The following is a 19,544-nucleotide window of genomic DNA, read 5'->3' on the forward strand; positions in this document are numbered from 1 at the left end:
AACATTAACTTAATTTTCTTATTTTACAGTATCCTTTCAACTCCCTTAAGCTTTCTACTTATTACAGAAATACTCTGTATAAACAAAATTACTATAATTAACATTGCTGGAATAATTAGATACAATGACCGACTCAATATTACATGAGAAGTACTTTGCGTTTGAGTATTTTCTGTAAAAGTTGTTGACTTTCTTTCAAAACAATCAGTCTGATAAGGGAACAACTAGAGCGTTATTTAATTGAATTCAGTTGAGAACGTTTCTAGCAGTAATCTTGTTTAATTATGGATTAACTTGAGTCCTCGGGCAACGGAAATGGTAGGCAGTTCATAAATTATATCGAAACTTCGGAGTTTCATCGAGTCTAGAAGACTGGAACTTAAGCGAAAATACACACTCACCTACTCAAGGACTTTCGCCTATTCCTTACGTGAAACCGAGAAGAAGGAAGAGGAAACGGGAAGCGTGGGATTCGTTGATTGTTTGGGCTGATTATGTAAAAAGTGATGGAAACAACAAAAGATTTTTATTTTTAGACATTTTCATTAAAATAAATTAAATGAAACACTTAATCAGTAGTAAATATTAGCGTACATTACTGTAGAATATTGGCTTTTAATGATGCCCTTATTACAAGGTGAAATGTACGAAGAATTGTTAATGGTGGATTCTAATTCTTGTTAAAACGAGTTATTGGTGATGTTAAACTTAATGATAAAATACTTAGTTTCAAGAATTTTATTATATAAGTACATAATGCTATTTAACTGTACTCTTGATGATGAGAAAATACCACAAATGGCGCGGTAAACGCCATCTGTAGTACGATGCTACACTTTAGGATTACGTATGCTCCAACAAGGTCCATTTAAATATATGGATATCTACTTGCTGAAACGAATCCCGGCGTAGCTAACCTCAACGTGATAGGCACGTTACCATAATCGAATAAAATAATTCCAGGTGCATACATAATCCTAAAATGTAGCATAGTACTACAGATGGCGTTTACCGCGCCATTTGTGGTATTTGCTAAAACGCACTGTTGAGGCAGCAGGTAAAAATTGGTCTGTGTTCTGTCGGAGCTGCCTGCGACGCGCTGACGAGATCCAAAAAAATTGAAATCGCGATCCGCGTCTGGCAGTTTCGACAGATAACAGACCACTTTTTTATTCTTGATGATGACTTTTCAGTCAAACCAATTATACAGTGTTTACTAAGCTTCTTGTTGGATAAACATGTTTCATCAAAACACATCCGTAATTTTTTTATTCAATTTTATTTTTATTCATTTTATTTACATTTTATAAAGATATTTGACAATATTGTAGAGTATCTTCTATTATACACATTTATTTATTTGAGTTTCAGATTATTTTCCGTGAATTTTGTTGAGAATTGTATGAGAAAAGTTGAAGTTAAAGTTTAGAAGAAATGCAATAACTTGTTGAGCTCTTAGGTAGGTAATAGAATATGAAGTTTGGCCTGTACTTTATTAACGTTTCCGGGTAAAATATATTTTCGAGGAATGTTCATATCTCTCCACTGAAGCTCAATAACAAACATATATGTGTGCGTTTGTGTGTGTGTGTCATCCTATATCATCATCTGTGTGAAAATAATGTTCTTCAACTCTTATCCTTTTCGCTAAACAAATCCTGACAGTAGTAATTTCTCTACTCCATCATTCGCTAGATTTTCCATACTAATAATTAATTTTGAAATTCAAAACTTCATTTGAGCCCGTTACAAAAGTTCTTTCAAGGATCATTTGATTCAATATGTTCAACAAAGCCCATTTACGTAGATAGATATCTATTTGCTGAATGTAGCATTGTAGCATAGATGGCGTTTGCCGCGTCGTTTGTAGGATTTCATAAAACGCTGTGACAAGGCGGCAGGTTGTTCCGTGGTTTCTTTGTTTGAGAGGATATAGTTAATTAGTAGATATGATTGATAAATTGCCTATGACATATTTACACCACGCCAATGGGAATTCAATTGGGGCAGATGACGGATTATGTAATTTCTCAGCCAATATTAACCCCTAAAATTCTGTTCGTAGCAATATATAGTATCTACAGAGAGTAAATTAATAGCGTACTTAGTCATTTTAACATCTATTAATACCTCTGGGACTTTGTACTATCATATGGCAATCTAATTACCTAGAAATCATACACTGGTGATTAGGACTTATAATTAGGCCTTCGAAATAGATACGTTAATTCAGTTTAATTTCAATTGCCCAACCAAGTAGCATAAATAATTCGTATTATCGCCAACTTTTAAGTTGATATTGAATATTTGTCGAGAAAATCCGACCTGAAATATTAAAAATATCAGACCAATTTACTTTCTTCCTTTCACGCCCTTCTCCTTCAATTTAGCCAATCAATCATCTAAACCGACAACTCACAGTAATCTTCTTAAGTTAAGTTCAAGATGATTTTTGTGACATTTGACCTCTGCGAAATTCATTTCGTGGTGATAAAATAATGGGCCGACAGTTTGTAAACAATTTTTTGTACTTGTTAAAAGGGAGGAATAATCTGTTTAAACGTTATTTAATATATAATCTTAAAAAGTAATAAATTAAGTTGGTACTTTTGAAAAACATGGACAAAACGATAAATTTGTTTGCATAATACATTAATAATTACCCAGATATTTAGTGAAAGTGGTGTACAATCATGTAAAAAACTATTGGATGGTTGTATAAAAGTTTTTGTTGTTGTTTGACATACCGAACTTATTCTCCTTGATAGTGCTTTACATTACAACACGCATATACGTTAGAACGTATGTCATAGCTCAAGTTAGTTCAGTCGTTGTTAATTAGTTCTATACATATACCTCGTTTACATTCTGTAGCGATGTGACCTTCAGTTTGACCGGCGCAAAGTAGAAAAGAACAGCACTAGGCCAGAAAAGGAAGGAGACAACTCTCGGCCAAACCCTTAACCGGTGAGGAGCGTATAATCCGTACAGTACTGCACTGAAAATTGACCATTTTATCCACTACAATTGCATTGCTCAAATGTGCTGTTATTGGTAGCATTTACTACTGAAAATATCAACAAGATGTTTATTTATATTTGAAGACGTATTAAAGGCTTGAACGCTTGTTTTCGACTCGCACTACTATTCATGATTGAACAAAATTTTTGACAGGTACTGTATGAAAAAGTATGTTTAATGAACAAAAGTCGGGAGTATAATGAGCTTTTTCTCCCTACCTACGATTTTGCCAGCGCGCATCCAAGACATTGGAAGGGGCACATCGCCAGAGAATGTAAATGAAGTATACTTAAATAGCCACTTATCTGTATTTCAACTGAGTTCAATATTTACTATAGCTAACTTCACTTGATACTGTTCGGATTGCTTCGAACAGATTATGTTGATGACGTGCAAACAATCTTATATTAATAATGCAATAGATAGATGACAGATACGTAAATCAAATACAAAAAGAGTTATTTATTTGATGGATGCTAATGCTTATTACAAACAGAAGTACAAGCTGCTTCGTTTATTTAGTTTGGAAGTATAACAAGATTAGAAGTAAACACTATAGATGGAGATATACTCGACGTTGCTTCATGTTAATCAACTTTCTTACAGTTCATGCTCTTCCTTTGTGAAATTGGAATACTTGCTATATTTGGCCAATCCAGGTGTAGAAAAGAGTAAACAAACAGACCATTTAGAAGCTTATATAATTATTTAAACCATCATTTAGTATTAATATACAAATAACTTCTGCTACAGTAAAATTAATGGTCATTAACGTCAACGTATTCTCAATCGTTGATATGTAATAAAAAAACGTTGTGAAAGCTTGTAATGGCGGGAAGACCGATTATAAGATTTATGGATTCTCACCTACGCATTTGGTGACTTCCAGATTGATTAATTGAACATGAGCGTGAGCATAAACCACGTAGAAAACAAAACTAGATTAAGATTAAATGGTTCTCATTCATCATCTCAGTTTACATAACATTTAACCCCCGGTTTCCACAAATTCTCGCTTTCGTAAATTTTAAGCGAATGCTTTGTTGTTTCCCGGAGTAAAAATTCAAGCTAATACTCTGTTATAAATACATATAAGGAAAAACTAAGGTTTACTTTTTATAAGCCGTGCCTTTCATTTATCAGATAAACGGGAGACAATGGTTTAAGCCAAAAATGCAGGATTTGTAGGGAGCACGGCAGGATCAGAATTAAGCTTGCTTCATTCATCAAACCGTGACTCCTGTTGGAAAGGCGGAAAGTGAACTTTAATCTTCCTAATTGTTTGAAAGTTCCTGTACTGTTGCGTTAACAAAACAGCACATTACGTTTAGCTCAATCGAAAAACATAAAAGGTAATTTAAAAAATAACGGTATAGTTGGTACGATCAAAATAGGCAAAGTTCGCAATGAATTATCTGTGAGAATGGACGTATCTTCTTTCTTGTTTCCACTTGGGACTGTAGTCATTTGCTGCGTTTGGAACACGCCCTTATTAAGTTAGGAAATGCTTCATGAGTAGTACAGATAGAGTGAAAAGAGATAACCGAATAATAGTAAGCGGTGCAGCGATCAGAGGTTGCTTAGGTACACAAAAGATCAGGGTCGGATTTATAACTGCCTAGTTAGAATCATATCTTTGCTAGCAACATGCTGAAATTCTGCTGTTCGCATCTCTTTCTGTTACACATGAACTGGTGTAATGTTATTCCGTTTTATTGATTAGTGTCCGCTGCAATTCCTATCTGACATCTCTCTTCTATGTTTACGATATTCCCTACAACGTCTATCGTGCGTAAAAGTTGGCGTTCCGTCAGCAACCGCTTTAGTCTAGATAGTAAATAGAAAGAAGAGAGTAAAAGCGACATTTACATTGGGTACTGTGCCAATTATGAACGTCTCAACTATAGGTACTATTTTTTAATTACCTGGTTACATATATAGAGTAACATTTCCGTTATTTGGAATTTTTAAACAGCTCGCTGTTCATTTAGTGGAGTTCAGTCGCCCATAAAATTAAATTTCCATTCCGAATGTCAACAGGTACATTTCTAATGTTTGATTAATTACTATTCTCTTTAAGTCACCGGGGAAACAGAAGCGACCTTTTTTATTCCAAGCGGGAAGTAGAATCGAAAGATTAACGTCCGGTTTCGAGAAGATTATGTGAAAATAAAACTGACGCATTTACGATGAAACGAAACAGAGGCGCAACAAATTATTTAGTTCAATTTGGTCCGATGGAAGTTCAAACCAGATTAACGTAATCATTGGCTTATATTAGGGGAAAGTGGTCGAGAACGAGTGCTTCATGTATATGTATACTTACAAATATGCAGGGTGTTTCTGGAATAAGTATAAAGCTTGAAGGAGATAATAGGGTCCTAGGAAATATAAAACAGTAAGAAAATGTTTTCTGGTTGGAATGTTGAGTGTTTTCGAGGAAAAGTATAGACAAGGGTCAGTCCGATCCTGGTAAATCATTCAGAAAAATACAACAACGCAACGCCGCATTCAATTTTCTGGTAAATAGCTGCATCAGTATTGTATTTCTTTTGTATCTTTCAGTCATGTATTACTTCTAATTTGTTAAACCAGATTAAGAGTGATTCAAAATGTTTATTAACGTTTTAACATTATATTTATTCAACTGATATGTAGTTCAATAAACTATTTCGACAATACTGCACCAATCATTACAGTAGGTCAGTGTGTCATTGTAAAACAGTTGTTACAATGATGTGACATACTTATTTACGACGCCGATCATGATTGAAGATGTTTATTAACGTTTCAACCTTGTATTGAGTCAACCGATATGCAGTTCAATAAACTATTTTAATAATACAGTACTAATTATTGGAGTAGTAGTAGTGTATCATTGTAGAACAGTTGTTACAATGATATGACATGATACTTGTTTACGGTGCCAATCCATATCGCCGCTGTGGAAGATGAAATCCATGATTTTATTGAAAATAATCCTAAAATAGTACAAGAGAAATACAAAAAAAAATTACTAGGAAGCTATGTAAATAGAGGTTGTTGAACATATTGAATTCCACAAAATGTAGCATTGTACTGCAGATGGCGTTTACCGCGGCGTTTGTAGGATTTCATAAAACGTTGTCTCAAGGCAACAGGTAGATTTTGTCTGTGTTCTATCGAAGCTGTCTGTGACGCGCTGATGAGATCCAATAAGATCGAAATCGCAATCCGCGTCTGGTTGCTTCGACAGAATACTGGCCTTCATGAACTTCTCTGTTAGAAAACTCGTAACAAGTTTCGGCTAGGCGATCATTTTCAATGAAATATAGCACATAAATCTTATATTCGTTCTCTCTAACTGCTAATGCAGTGTTAAGTTTATAAATGCATGTTTACAGAAATGGAGAAAGCGAAAATTACATTTTAATTTTTTATTCATTCTGGACTGGTACCTAGTCTCTGAAGTAGATAAATTTTCTCTTGTTTTACACGTAGTGAAACATCTGCAGCGATGAAAACGTACCTCTCATAATGGCGAGGAAATTCATTATTTCCAAGAGAGAAAATTTTTATTTCAACTTTTTGGATAACTGCATTTGTTCAGGCAGTAAAATCAGGAATTTTCAGAGTGCACCATTCCGTTAAAGTCTATGAAATAAAGGCAAATTTCAGTTTCAAGCAAATTCGGAAGCATCTACAAATTTAAATATTTAAATGCTTGCGTTTCAAATAAATCTTGATGGCGATACCTTATACCTTATATGGCGTGTAAATGCGTGGGTATGAAATTTATGCCTCGTTAAGTCGTGTAGTTAGTAAGCGACCACAAAGGCAACAAAAGGTTGATCGATCCAAGCGAAGTTGCAAATCACGGAGAGCTTAGTGCGACTGTCAAGAAAAAACTTTGTTGGTTTATTTCATTCCTTTTAGACTGTTGGAAGTGAGAGAATAACGACAAGTAAGATTTAAGGATTTATTTCGGGATTACCTGCCCCATTGTGTTTTCTTATTTTCGCGATATTGGAAGGGCGCAAATACGTTCAAAATTTGAAATTTCAGCTATTCGTTAATTCCTGTCAGTCACCTCATCACTGCGGATGTCGACGAAATTCAATTTTAACAATTATTCTTATAATCACAGTCACACTGTATCACCTTGTCGTATTACTTTTTGGAATGAAGAGTTACCTCTGCAAAGTAATTCCAGTCTTTCGGTGTTTAAGATATTTACAATTTTTACATGCCTCTGAAAAATGGCACGCTATGGGTGTCTATCTGTACTGTAATTGTGGTTGTTGCCACCAACTGATCGAGTTGTTCTAGGTAGTTGCTTAATTTATGGATATTAATGTGCTTGTAATAACAATCCTATGTCGGATAGCAAATGGACTGAGCTATTTTAAATCGTCATCATCATAAGGTCGTCAGTCCTAAGACTGGTTGGCCACGCACTTCCACTCTTTCCTATCCTGATTTAATCTTCGCAAAAACTAGAACATCCCACAACCTTAACTATTTGCGAACAGTAATCTATTAGAAGGTCTACCTCTACTTCTCTTAACTCCTGTTTCTGCCTCCATTATGTCAACCTTCATGGCTGAGAAGGTGTCCTACCAACCTATCTCACCTATCTTTTATTAACTTCCGTAGAATCCTCTGTTCGCAGAGAAAATTGAAAAGACAGGCAAAAACTAGAAGAAAAACTAAATTTATCGAAATACGTAAAGGAATACAAAAAAATACACTCAATCGATCTTCTCCTTATAGTTCTTCCGCCCTTTTTTCCATCCTCCTCTGTACAATTCTAATTAAGATTTTTGACGCATGGGAAGTTAAGCTATTTTAAATAGGTGACATGTTTTTAAAATTTACCTACGGCTTTCTCTTAAACACGACTTCGACTCATGAGTATACTCGCTTGAGATTCATACTGAAAACATCGACTGCCATATTTATATAATGCATGGTGTACCTTTTTATTAAGCTCTATGCTGTAGAAATTGAATTTTATGAATAGGCTGAATATTATAGTATGACATTGTCCATTTTTGTTAATGCGTAACGTACCTTTATAAATAACGTTATTTTCTTTTCCAGGGATCCTTGGACGTAAGATGTAAGATGATAACGGTAAGTGCTCAGTGCAATATTTCTGTAGAATATCATAATACGCGGTTTATTACGATGAAATCTGTATCTGAACACATTTGATGCCTCAACTTCTGCTGGAATGTCGTACCATTATTTTAATATTTATGTTGAAACTAATTGTTTTGCCCAGAAATCACCTGCTTACGAACAAGTGTTTCTGGCACTGTACCAACTGCAATAATACAGTTAGAGTTGGAAGGATTTGTTTGTAAAGAAGTTCAATAAATTGCAAACTTAATTCTATTACAGTATAAATCACGGACAGTAGTTTGTCAAAATTTAAATGCTATTTAGGAAATTGCCCATGAAATGCTGACCAGTAGCGGTTCGTGAGTACATTTGGAGGTAAGAGTACAAGAGAACGAACGCACTTGAAAATGGTGTTCCAAAAATTTGAACTAAGGCGCTGCAATCGCTATGCTAGCTACTGCTACTGTTTGGATATATCATGACGACGCTAACTCCATCTGTGTTTTTTAATTCATAGGCCTGGTGAACCAACGCTGTCTTGTATTCTAACCCAATGACTTCATCTAAGATTTTCCGATGTAACTCGTATTGAGTTTGTAAACTTAGAATATTACTTTGAAAACATATAAATTCAAATTTCATTGAATTGTACATCGTCACTTGTACAGTTAAATTTCAACTGACAAGTTCAATATCTACTGTTGCTAACTTCAGTCAGTATTGATCACATTGCTTCCTACAAACTACGTACGTTGATAGGGCACACGCAATCTTAAAATAATAATATAATAGAGTATCTACCTTATATGCGCGTTGAATAGATGTGTATATAGAATACATTTATATAAAGCCAGGAGGAAAATATCTACGATAAAGCATAGGAAAATTGAATCGATTATTGTAGAAAACCAATTCGAACAGGCAGGAAGCCGTAAAATCTTTTTGTATAGAAGGCACAGGAAAATCACTTTAACAAAGCGGAACCTTGCCTAACGGGAACTCAAAACTTAATTCCGAAATAAATATCAAATGGAAAATGTAAAATTTATTAAAATGACTAATTTAAACAAATAAAAGTTTTACTTCTTATTAACACCTGTCATTGCAGTCAAGTTGTAGGTAGGCAATTATGCGAAATATCAAATGGAAACAAAATTTGGGATTGAAAATAAATACTGCGTTGCTGAGGTTGAAGCTGGCCTCAGAATTGCCGCAGATACATCAAGATTTTGAAATATTTTGACTTTAAAATCCAAATTTTGCCAATTTGGTTAAGGTTATTGGTTTTGTGATCATAATATCTTAAAATTTCAATATACTGGGCCGGTTCTGGATTGAGATTGAAAGTTCCCTATTAAAAAATTATCTTATAAATATACCTATCAGGTAAAGAGGGTAAAGACGACTTGGAACATACCTTGACTCCTTTCTATCTTGAGCCAGTCTTCGCATTTCCCTAAAACTAGGACTACGACTTGATCTTGTTTCTACTTCTAATATGATCCTAATTAACTCTTCGTATCTCAAAAGGTATACTATACTTCATTTACTTTCTGTAGCGATGTAACGTTCAGTTTGACCGACGCAAAGTAGAAAAGAACAGCACTAGGCCAGAAAAGGAAGGAGACAACTCTCGGCCAAAGTCTTAACCGGTGAGGAGCATATAATCCGTAAAGTACTGCACGGAAAAATTGACCATTTTATTCACTACACTTGCATTGCTCAAATGTGCAGTTATTTGTACCATTTACTACTGAAAAAATCAACAAGATGTTTATTTATATTTGAAGACATATTAAAGGCTTTAACGCTTGTTTTCGACTCGTACTACTGTTCACGATTGAACAAAACTTTTGGCAGGTACTGTATGAAAAAGTATGTTTAAAGAACAAGAGTCGACAGCATAATAAGCTTTTTTTCTACCTACCTTCGATTTTGCCAGGGCACATCCAAGACATTGGAAAGGGAATTTCGCTAGAGAAAGTAAATGAAGTATACCATCCTATTTTCCTTTTTCTTGTCGACTTTGATTACTCTCTTTCCTTTTCTAATGCCACCTCAGTTTTAATCTTTTCTATCTACACAAGATTTTCATCATCCACCTATAACATCACATCTCAAACTAACATTTTCTTTTCAGCTGCAATACGTGAGGTATGATATTTTTTGGCCTTAGGTTCATGATGCTTATAGTAAACAGTTAAAAATCGGTCACAATAACTTTAAGGACATAAAAAGTTGCAACTTTTAGTCAGGAATTGATATTTGCATTAGCCGATATAGGGATATTGAAAAAGAAAAGGGAAATTAAGTAAACAATTGCCTTATCGATTTCAGAAGGCATTAATACTCCTTTTCTTTCGTTATATCCTTTTTGTAGAAGGTTTTTAAGTCTGAAAGCTTTTTTAGCATTTTAAATTGACACTTACGCAGGACTAAGCGGAAAGTTAATCTAAAAGAAAAATTCTTATATCCTGAGCGTAACTTAAAATCCGATCGAATTTACAAAATCTGCAACAAATACTGTGATTAAAATCAGTTAGGATAGCAGACGCAACTTCTTTAGGTACGCAAAAACGTATTTCGCAGAACTTATCTGCCCGATGCGAATCCTGAGAATATATAAATTGGAAATTTGTCTTTAAGTGGTATAGTTCTAGAAATTTAGCATTTGGGAGGACACCGGCTCGATTCCGGGTCATTTAGGCAAATGCCGGGGCAATAATAATATTCCGCGGATAATCTTTTACTTCCCTTGTGTCTTCATTCTGTGCGTCTCATACTCCACCCTTCTCATTCCTGCGATTCCTAAAAAGCTGGTGGAAATAAAATACCCTAAACCTTTTCGTAAGTGATGCTTGGCAATCTCAAAATGTTTATAACATTCACGTGTCTCGCTAAGGACCGCATCAAGCTCGAAAAGTAAAAGGTTGTACCGTCTTTGTTTTGTGCGTAATTTTACCACTGAGGAGATATATATATATATGGGGGAGTACCCATAAGGAAAACCAGAGTTGTATACATATTTACAATAATGCCTTCGTAAAGAATTTCTTGATGTTGAAAGCTGTGTGAGCTAACTCTTTGTCATGATGAAATAGTAAATGAAACTGAACGTGAATGACTTCTTTGATGTCTAGAAAATTGGACTTGTCGTGTGTATGGACAAAGTTCATCTCATGTAATTGCTTCTGGCAATCTGCAGGTTTGTCCCTCTTATTTCAATTCTTGGCACCCTCTCAAACGATTCTCCTTCTGGTCATCAGATAGCAGCGTTGTGGAGCAAACTTCAGTTAACGTGAACTCCAGGAGATTCCTGTAATTTGACGTTCTATTCGTCGATTATTCTGCGACTATCAAACATGATGGAATTATGTACTTTCTCATTTATTCTGGACGTTGAGAAGCGACCCAAATGGGCTTCATCTTTACATTTGACCATTTATGAATCGGAAACTTCCCATAAATTCTTGAATAGCTAGACATTCCTTATCAGGATGCTCGAAGCATTGAAATTGTTTCTACCGGGAACAAAATTTGATATTAAAGTTTATCAGTTGTTGAAAGCGTTTTGATCAACTTATCCGCTACGATTATTTCCCATGAAGTATTTCTGGTCATCCAGGAAGGGAAAGTGTGGGGTACTGCCAATTCAATAGCGTACACCCCCTCGTATATTATATACTACCAGGTCTGTCGAAGCCTGATACCTTTTGTTTCAAATTTGGTACATTTTACTTCGGTGCAAGCATTATTATTTTTCGAATATTTCTCACAAAAAGTAATGCTACTTACCGCAAGATGGCAATATGTACGTTAAAATAAGTCTACACTCCTTATTTCACATAGTTAATAAACGCTTTGAGTATGCAACTAAATCGTGTCGATATCTTTAAAACAGTGTCTAATGACAAAAGATCTCATTCTTTTTACTTTTACGTAATGACCCATCTACCTGAATAAAAATCAATTGCTTGGAACGTATAAAGTAAATTGAGTAAATTTACATTATCTAATAATGGCCAATGATTAATGACCTTTATACTAAGTGACTTTACATTAACAAGACAGATACTTATTTACAAGTAAAATAATCAGGGGCATCAAAACGCTAAATGCGTTTTGAAAAACTAATAAATATCGTTGACATGCGAGCCACTGTTAGTAAGGCAGAATGTCAGGGAAAGTCTGGTATTTTATATTTACAATGCGTTTTCTCACTTGTATTCGATAGAATCAACCTACCAATTACGTGTTCAGCGGTGATTTTAATCAACCTGAAATCGAGACCTTGTCGTGTCTGCGTTCGCAAAAGAATTACCATTCTCTTCACGAAATATTACAATATCTGTATCTCATTTCCAGTCTAATTGTACCGAGTTTGAATAAGAATAAATCATTGTTGTTGTCATTAGGAAATAACACATCAAAATAATAAAAAAAGGCAAAGTGGAACAATTGAAATGAATAAATCATTGTATAATTTTGGATTGTAGCCTTATTTTGGACGCTGAATTATTTCTTTGGGCTGAATAAGGATACAAGTGATACCAAAAAATATCATTTCCATTAAAAATAACTTTATTATTAAATTAATTCGAAATGGTCTGTATTCTGTTGAAACTGCCAGACGCGGATCGCGATTTCGATTTTTTTGGACTTCATCAGCGCGTCGCAGACAGCTCCGACAGAACACAGACCAACTTTATTATTAAATTAATTCGAAATGGTCTGTATTCTGTTGAAACTGCCAGACGCGGATCGCGATTTCGATTTTTTTGGATCTCATCAGCGCGTCGCAGACAGCTCCGACAGAACACAGACCAACTTTTACCTGCTGTCTTAACCCTAGAGTGGGCGCGTCTTTTTGCGAAACGCTAGTAGGCGCGTAGGAAGTATTTTGCCGCCCCCTTTTCTTTGACCATTTTAACTAGTAATACAGCAATTTAATCATTTTTTCTTTCAGGATTTAAATAATATACTAATAAGTAATAATAAATCAAATTATTTATTCAACTCCGATCTAAAAACTTTGGTTTATAAGGCTTTAGGAAACTTATTATTTTAATTGNATTGTTTTACTCTTTTTGGGTTAGTTGTTCAACATTTCAAGTTGTAGTTAATATTTAGCAATTATTGAAGAAAATGTAATAAAAAGATATTTTTGGTGTTACCTGTGACTCCTGCACTAGAAGTAACATTCTCAGACTGTTTGATAGGAAGATTATTTATTCAGCCATTTCACGTAGCTGTGTCAGGAAAAATTTGTTTTTCTTGACATGAATATGAATTTTAAATGAGAAGCTGATCGAATTGCGTTTATTTCTCCTTCGTTTTTATTCGAAATACATAGTCTTGGCATTAGGAATATTGATTTCGCCTTGACGGGCCGGAATATCTGAAATATTGACACGTATTAGCCTTCTAACTGAATTTACTTCTATTAAATACGAATGGGAAGAACGGAGTATACTGGCTCTTTGAGGATTATAAAAGGAGCCGAGTCGTGCGTAGAGTCATCAAAACAAAATAAAATAAAATAAATTGAGGACAAACTAATATCCACTCACAATGATCAGAAAATGAAGCAAACAACTCAAATTTTTGCACAAAAAAGTTTCTTTTTCGTTACGATGAAGCATAATCAACATAGAAATAATGATATCAGCTTCCAATGCTAAATTATTCGATGAGCAGAGTTTATTGGAGTGAACTCTTCAAGAAATGTAATAATAATATATCTTTGGATAAACGTAAAAAGAAATCAGGAAACTTATGAAGTCGTTTATTAACGCGTTCATCAAACAAATCAACCTGCAAGATAATATTCCAAACAGAAAATGTTTATTTTATTGTTCAAAACATTAATTCTCTTATTAAGGTTATGAGGTTTCTAAAAGGCAGGGAAGGAGCGAATATAAGGGTAGAAAAAGACACTAATTTTAGGTATCTAGGAAGTCAGATAAGTCAGGATGAAAGGAGTGGTAGGGATATAAAGCAAGGGATAGCGCAATAAAAATAAGTTTCCAAACAGAAAATGTTTATTTTATTGTTCAAAACATTAATTCTCTTATTAAGGTTATGAGGTTTCTAAAAGGTAGGGAAGGAGCGAATATAAGGGTAGAAAAAGACACTAATTTTAGGTATCTAGGAAGTCAGATAAGTCAGAATGGAAGGAGTGGTAGGGATATAAATCAAGGGATAGCGCAATAAAAATAAGTCACTTCTATGCTAGCGAACAGTTAATTTAGAAATTCGAAAAAGATTAATAAAGGTGTATATTTGGAGTGCGGCTCTGTACGGGCGAGAAAGAAAAGGTTTGAAGCGTTCGGAATGTGGTGTTTCAGGGGAATGATGAGGATACCACGGATAGAGATCACGAGGTATTAGAAAGATTAGGAGAACAGAGGACTCTATGGAAATCAATAAGGAATAGGCGAGATAGGTTGGTTTGATAGGACACCATCTCAGGCATGAAGGTCTAGTCAGAGACATATTAGAGGCAGATACAGCAGTTAAGAGGAATAGAGGTAGACCTGGATTAGATTACTGTTCGCAAATAGTTAAGGATGTTCTAGTTTTAGGCAAATGCGAAGGTTAACTCAGGATAAGAAAGAGTGGAGGTACGTGTCCAACCAGTCCTGGGACTGACGATCTTATGATCTTCTCGTAGTAGAAATCTACCCTTTTGAAATGGTTTTGAAATAGAATATCAGAGTATGTTTTTGATAATAATTGGTTGTATCCATAGTTTGTTAAATTTTTTGATCTATACTCTGTTCACTTTCAAAATAGGCTGAAAATAAACGAACTGCGCACGTGTTTGACAAACAATAGCCATGGGCATGAGCCAGTCTCTTTGAATTTGTCAATAAGATCTGCTCTGTCCCGTATACTACCTGTGATCATCCGCTTTGACTTTTGTCTATCTTGAAAGTGAACAGAGTATAACTTTTTTAAAAGAGTTCTTCTTGATGGATGATATCTGCCTTGAGGCCTCCGAAGAAAAAATCGCTGAATCGTTTCCCTTTTCAGTCAATTACCCAACTTTGGTATAAATATTTTTGCCATTAACAACTTCTCAAATAGCCCATAAAAACTTTTAAGGTTTTCCTGATTAATGTTCCTGTATTTTAACTGCTTCATTGGGTTCGGATAGTGCTGGTTGTTAGTATTCCGCACAGATGTTTCCCTCTGAAAGAAAAAAAGGTGAAAATACAGCCCATAAAAACTTTAACTCGTCCGAAAGTTGGAAGGGGAAGAAGTCATCGTTGCGATCTGTGCTGAATCATTCTTTGCGACGGTTTCAGCAAAATTAATACTAGGATAAAGCGAAAATTCCTTGCAATATTTCAGGCATGATATCATCATCGGCAAAATTAGTTGTTGTTACTGCCCACGAAGAGGATATTGCGGATTGCAGTTCACCAGAATTGAAATGATTTTCTTACTTTCAACAGTATCTCCAGTTTTTTTCGTATTCCTTCATCTAAAACTAAACAACAGGCAATAATAGAACGAAAATAGTAAGAGAATGTTGAGGTTTACATGGAATAATAAGTAGTAAGAAGAGATATTGCCTAATAAAGGAAACTTGAATAAGACGCAGTTTGGCGAAATTATCCTATCGAGATACTGGATTTCTCATGGTAGAAGAATTCAGTTTTCTTTCTCTTGAAGAAATCACAATGCGGCCAAATGATCATATTGAAATAAAGGGCTCCTTCAGGAGGAAAACTTAAAGTATTGATTTTTTTTTGCAGTAGCCAAAGTGTGACGCACTGATCATATCAAGATACTAGGCATCTTCAAGTGGAAGAATACACTATTTCTCCTCCTGAAAAGGACATGGTGGGGGGAAGTGATTATATCAAAATACTGGGCGTTTCTAGGTAGGAGAATACAGTATTCTTCTGAAGAAGTCATAGTGTGACGAAATGATCATATCAAGATTCTGGACTTCTTCTGGAGGAAGACTTGAGTATTCATCTTCCTGAAGAAGCCGTAGTGTAGCGAAATGGTCGTATGGAGATGCTGGACTTTTTCAGGTGGAAGAATACAGTATTGTTCCTTCTGCAGTAGCCACAATGTAACAAAATGACCATATCGAGATACTGAGTTTCTTCAGAAAGAAGACTTGAGTATTCATCTTCCTGAAGAAGCCGTAGTGTGGCGAAATGGTCGTGTCGAGATGCTGGACTTCTTCAGGTAGAAGAATACAGTATTGTTTCTTCTGCAAAAACCACAATGTAAAAAAATGACCATATCGAGATACTGAGTTTCTCCAGAAGAAAGACTTGAGTATTCATCTTCCTGAAGATGTCGTAGTGTGATGAAATGGTCGTATCGAGATGCTGGACTTCTTCAGGTAGAAGACTTCAGTATTGTTCCTCCTACAGAAGTGATGATTATTACGCAATTTCGATCTCATTACAGGTATCCTGTGGGTCCGTGGTCTTGAACACTTTGGTTCTTATCGCACGCCCAGTCATTCATCATCAGCATATAACAAGTCATCATCTAAAAATATGGCGAAAATAAAAGCCCACGAAGAGAACCTTGCGGGACATCGGAATTGGAATGATTGTTTTTTACTTCCAACAGTATTTTCAGATNACTTCTTCAGGTGGAAGAATACAGTATTGTTTCTCTTGCAGAAGTCACATTGTAGCAAAATAACCATATCGAGATACTGAGTTTCTTCAGAAGGAAGACTTGAGTATTCATCTTCATGACGAAGCCGTAGTGTGGAGAAATGGTCGTATCGAGAAGCTGGACTTCTTCAGGTAGAAGACTACAGTATTGTTCCTTCTGCAGAAGTCACAATGTAGGAAAATGACCATATTGAGATACTGAGTTTCTTCAGAAGGAATACTCGAGTATTCATCTTCCTGAAGAAACCGTAGTGTGGCGAAATGGTCGTATCAAGAAGCTGGACTTCTTCGGGTAGAAGACTACAGTATTGATCCTTCTGCAGAAGTCACAATGTAGCAAAATGACCATATCGAGATAGTGAGTTTCTTCAGAAGGAGGACTTGAGTATTCATCCTTCTGGAGAAGCCATAGTGTGACGAAATGATCATATTTATTGAGACTCTAGACTTCTTCGTGTGGAATGATACAGTATTCCTTCTCGTGTGAAGAGAGCACAGCATGACGAAATGATCATATCGCGATATTAGACTTCTTCAGGTGGAAGACTACAGTATTCTTCCTCCTGAAGAAGCTGTAGTGTTGCTGGGCTTGTTCAGGTGGAAGACTTCAGTATTGTTCCTCCTACAGAAGTCACAGTGTAGCGAAATAATCGCATCGAGACACCGAGCATCTTCATGAGAAAGACTAGAGTATTCTTCCTCCTCAAGAAGTCAAGAAGTGTGGCAAAATGATTATATCGCAATGTCGATCTCGTTACAGTGTAGCTAGGTATCCTGTGGGACCGTGGTCTTGAACACTTTGGCCCTTATCGCACGCCCAGTCATTCATCATAAGCATATAACAAGTCATCATCTAAAAATATGGCGAAAATAAAAGCCCACGAAAAGAACCTTGCGGGACATCGGAATTGGAATGATTGTTTTTTACTTCCAACAGCATTTTCAGATTTGTTCGTATTCCTTTACCCAAAACTAAACAGCAGTTGCAAAAATAGAACAAAAATAGCAAGAATATATTGAGAATTACAACGATTAATAAGTAATAAGAAACAAATTGCTTAAAAGACGAAAGGAAACGGAATTAATTTACCCAGCACAAGACATTGTGTGTAAAATGTTGTAAAGGTAAGCAGTTAACAGAAAAATATTGCGAATATTGCACTGGTCATGCCACTTTAAACGAATTAAGGTTAAATAACCACCCCATTCTGCGATAACGATTGTAATGTTGAAGGGACATAAAATTCGAATTCTATTTGTGATAACGAGGAAAATCGGGTCAGGCTTCGAATAGGAAACGAATAGAAAGTGGCTTGTTACGAAAGGAAAAGGGTACAAATTATTTATATACTTATGCATTATGGAAGTTAAATTTCACCTAAAATAATATTTTATTCCAAGTGGTTGTTTCATACAATTCCCTTCCAAAGAACCTAAGGTTCTTGCTCAGCAGTTTGTTGAATCGACCACTACATGTGGATCATATTTTGAACTTAATAGGTCCCATCAGCACATCGGAGGTAATTTTGACGAAACAGCAGACAGACCTCAAGACAATCTTCATTCATTATTGTATTAATGGAGCGCAATAGTTCATTAGATGTACAAATTTGTAAATATGTTCAATACTTATATATAACGGTATTAAACATCAGGATAGGTTTAGCACTTATAATTCAATGAAATTCAGTTTTAAGTGCCACCATATTTCAAAGTGAGATTTTTGAGTTACCTACGTTGAGTAGAAAGCACTAAATTCTTTAAAGTTTCTCATTCAACTGTGAATAACAATATGTAAGGTGGACATTGGTCGGCGGGAGAAGTAAATGTGAAATGTAATTTTCAAGCCATTTCACAAAAATTCAAATACCTAAATTCTAAAGCAAATGGACCGTTTTGTACATACATACCTGCCAGACAGTTTCATAAAAATTTCGAACAGTTGTTAAAATTAACGTGCAATGTTCACAATTTCTCCTGCAGAACATACAATTAAAAAGAACTCTCTTAATTTGAAATTGCTAAAGGGCTACAGAACACAGTGCGGCGAAATTATCAAATCGAGATGCTAGGCTTCTTCAGGTGGAAGATTTCAGTATTATTCCTTTCGCAGAAGTCACAATGAAGCGAAATGATCATATCGAGATACCGACCATCTTCAGGAGGAAGACTTGAGTATTAATCTTCCTGAAGATATTCAGATGCCGGGCTTCATCAGGTAGAAGACTACAGTATTGTTCGTTCTGCAGAAGTCACAAGTATTTATCTTCCTGAAGAAGCCGGAGTGCAGCGAAATGATTAAATCGAGATACTGGGCTTTTTCAGGTGGAAGACTTCAGTATTGTTCCTCCTGCAGAAGTCACAGTGTAGCGAAATAATCACATCGAGATACCGAGATTATTCAGGAGGAGGACTAGCGTATTCATCTTCCTGAAGAAGCCGTAGTGTGACGAAATGTTTAAATCGAGATACTGGGCTCCTTCAGGTGGAAGACTTCAGTTTGTTCCTCCTGCAGAAGTCACAGTGTAGCGAAATAATCACATCGAGATATCGAACTTGTTCAGGAGGAAGACTTGAGTATTCATCTTCCTACAGAAGTCACAGTTTAGCGAAATAAACAGATCAAAATACAGAGCTTCTTCAGGAGAGAGACTTGAGTATACATCTTCCTGAAGAAGCTGTAGTGTGGCGAAATGATCTAATCGAGATGCTGGGCTTCTTCAGGTGGAAGACTTCAGTATTGTTCCTACTGCAGAAGTCACA

At 35.5% G+C, this 19,544-nt stretch overlaps 1 protein-coding gene across 5 annotated transcripts in view; it reads left to right on the plus strand.

The window, feature by feature from the left end:
- The window catches only part of LOC108736292 (sex peptide receptor), a 298,323-nt gene that overhangs the window by 118,883 nt on the left and 159,896 nt on the right, over positions 1-19,544 (plus strand). For all 5 annotated transcript variants that reach the window (XM_025974306.1, XM_025974303.1, XM_025974307.1 and 2 more), the window contains exon 3: positions 8,104-8,136. The gene's annotated coding sequence lies outside the window, so the exon portion shown is untranslated. The remainder of the gene's footprint in view (positions 1-8,103; positions 8,137-19,544) is intronic.

Source organism: Agrilus planipennis, unplaced genomic scaffold, assembly GCF_000699045.2.
Source record: "Agrilus planipennis isolate EAB-ADULT unplaced genomic scaffold, Apla_2.0 scaffold110, whole genome shotgun sequence".
Classification (NCBI taxonomy): Eukaryota; Metazoa; Arthropoda; class Insecta; order Coleoptera; family Buprestidae; genus Agrilus; species Agrilus planipennis.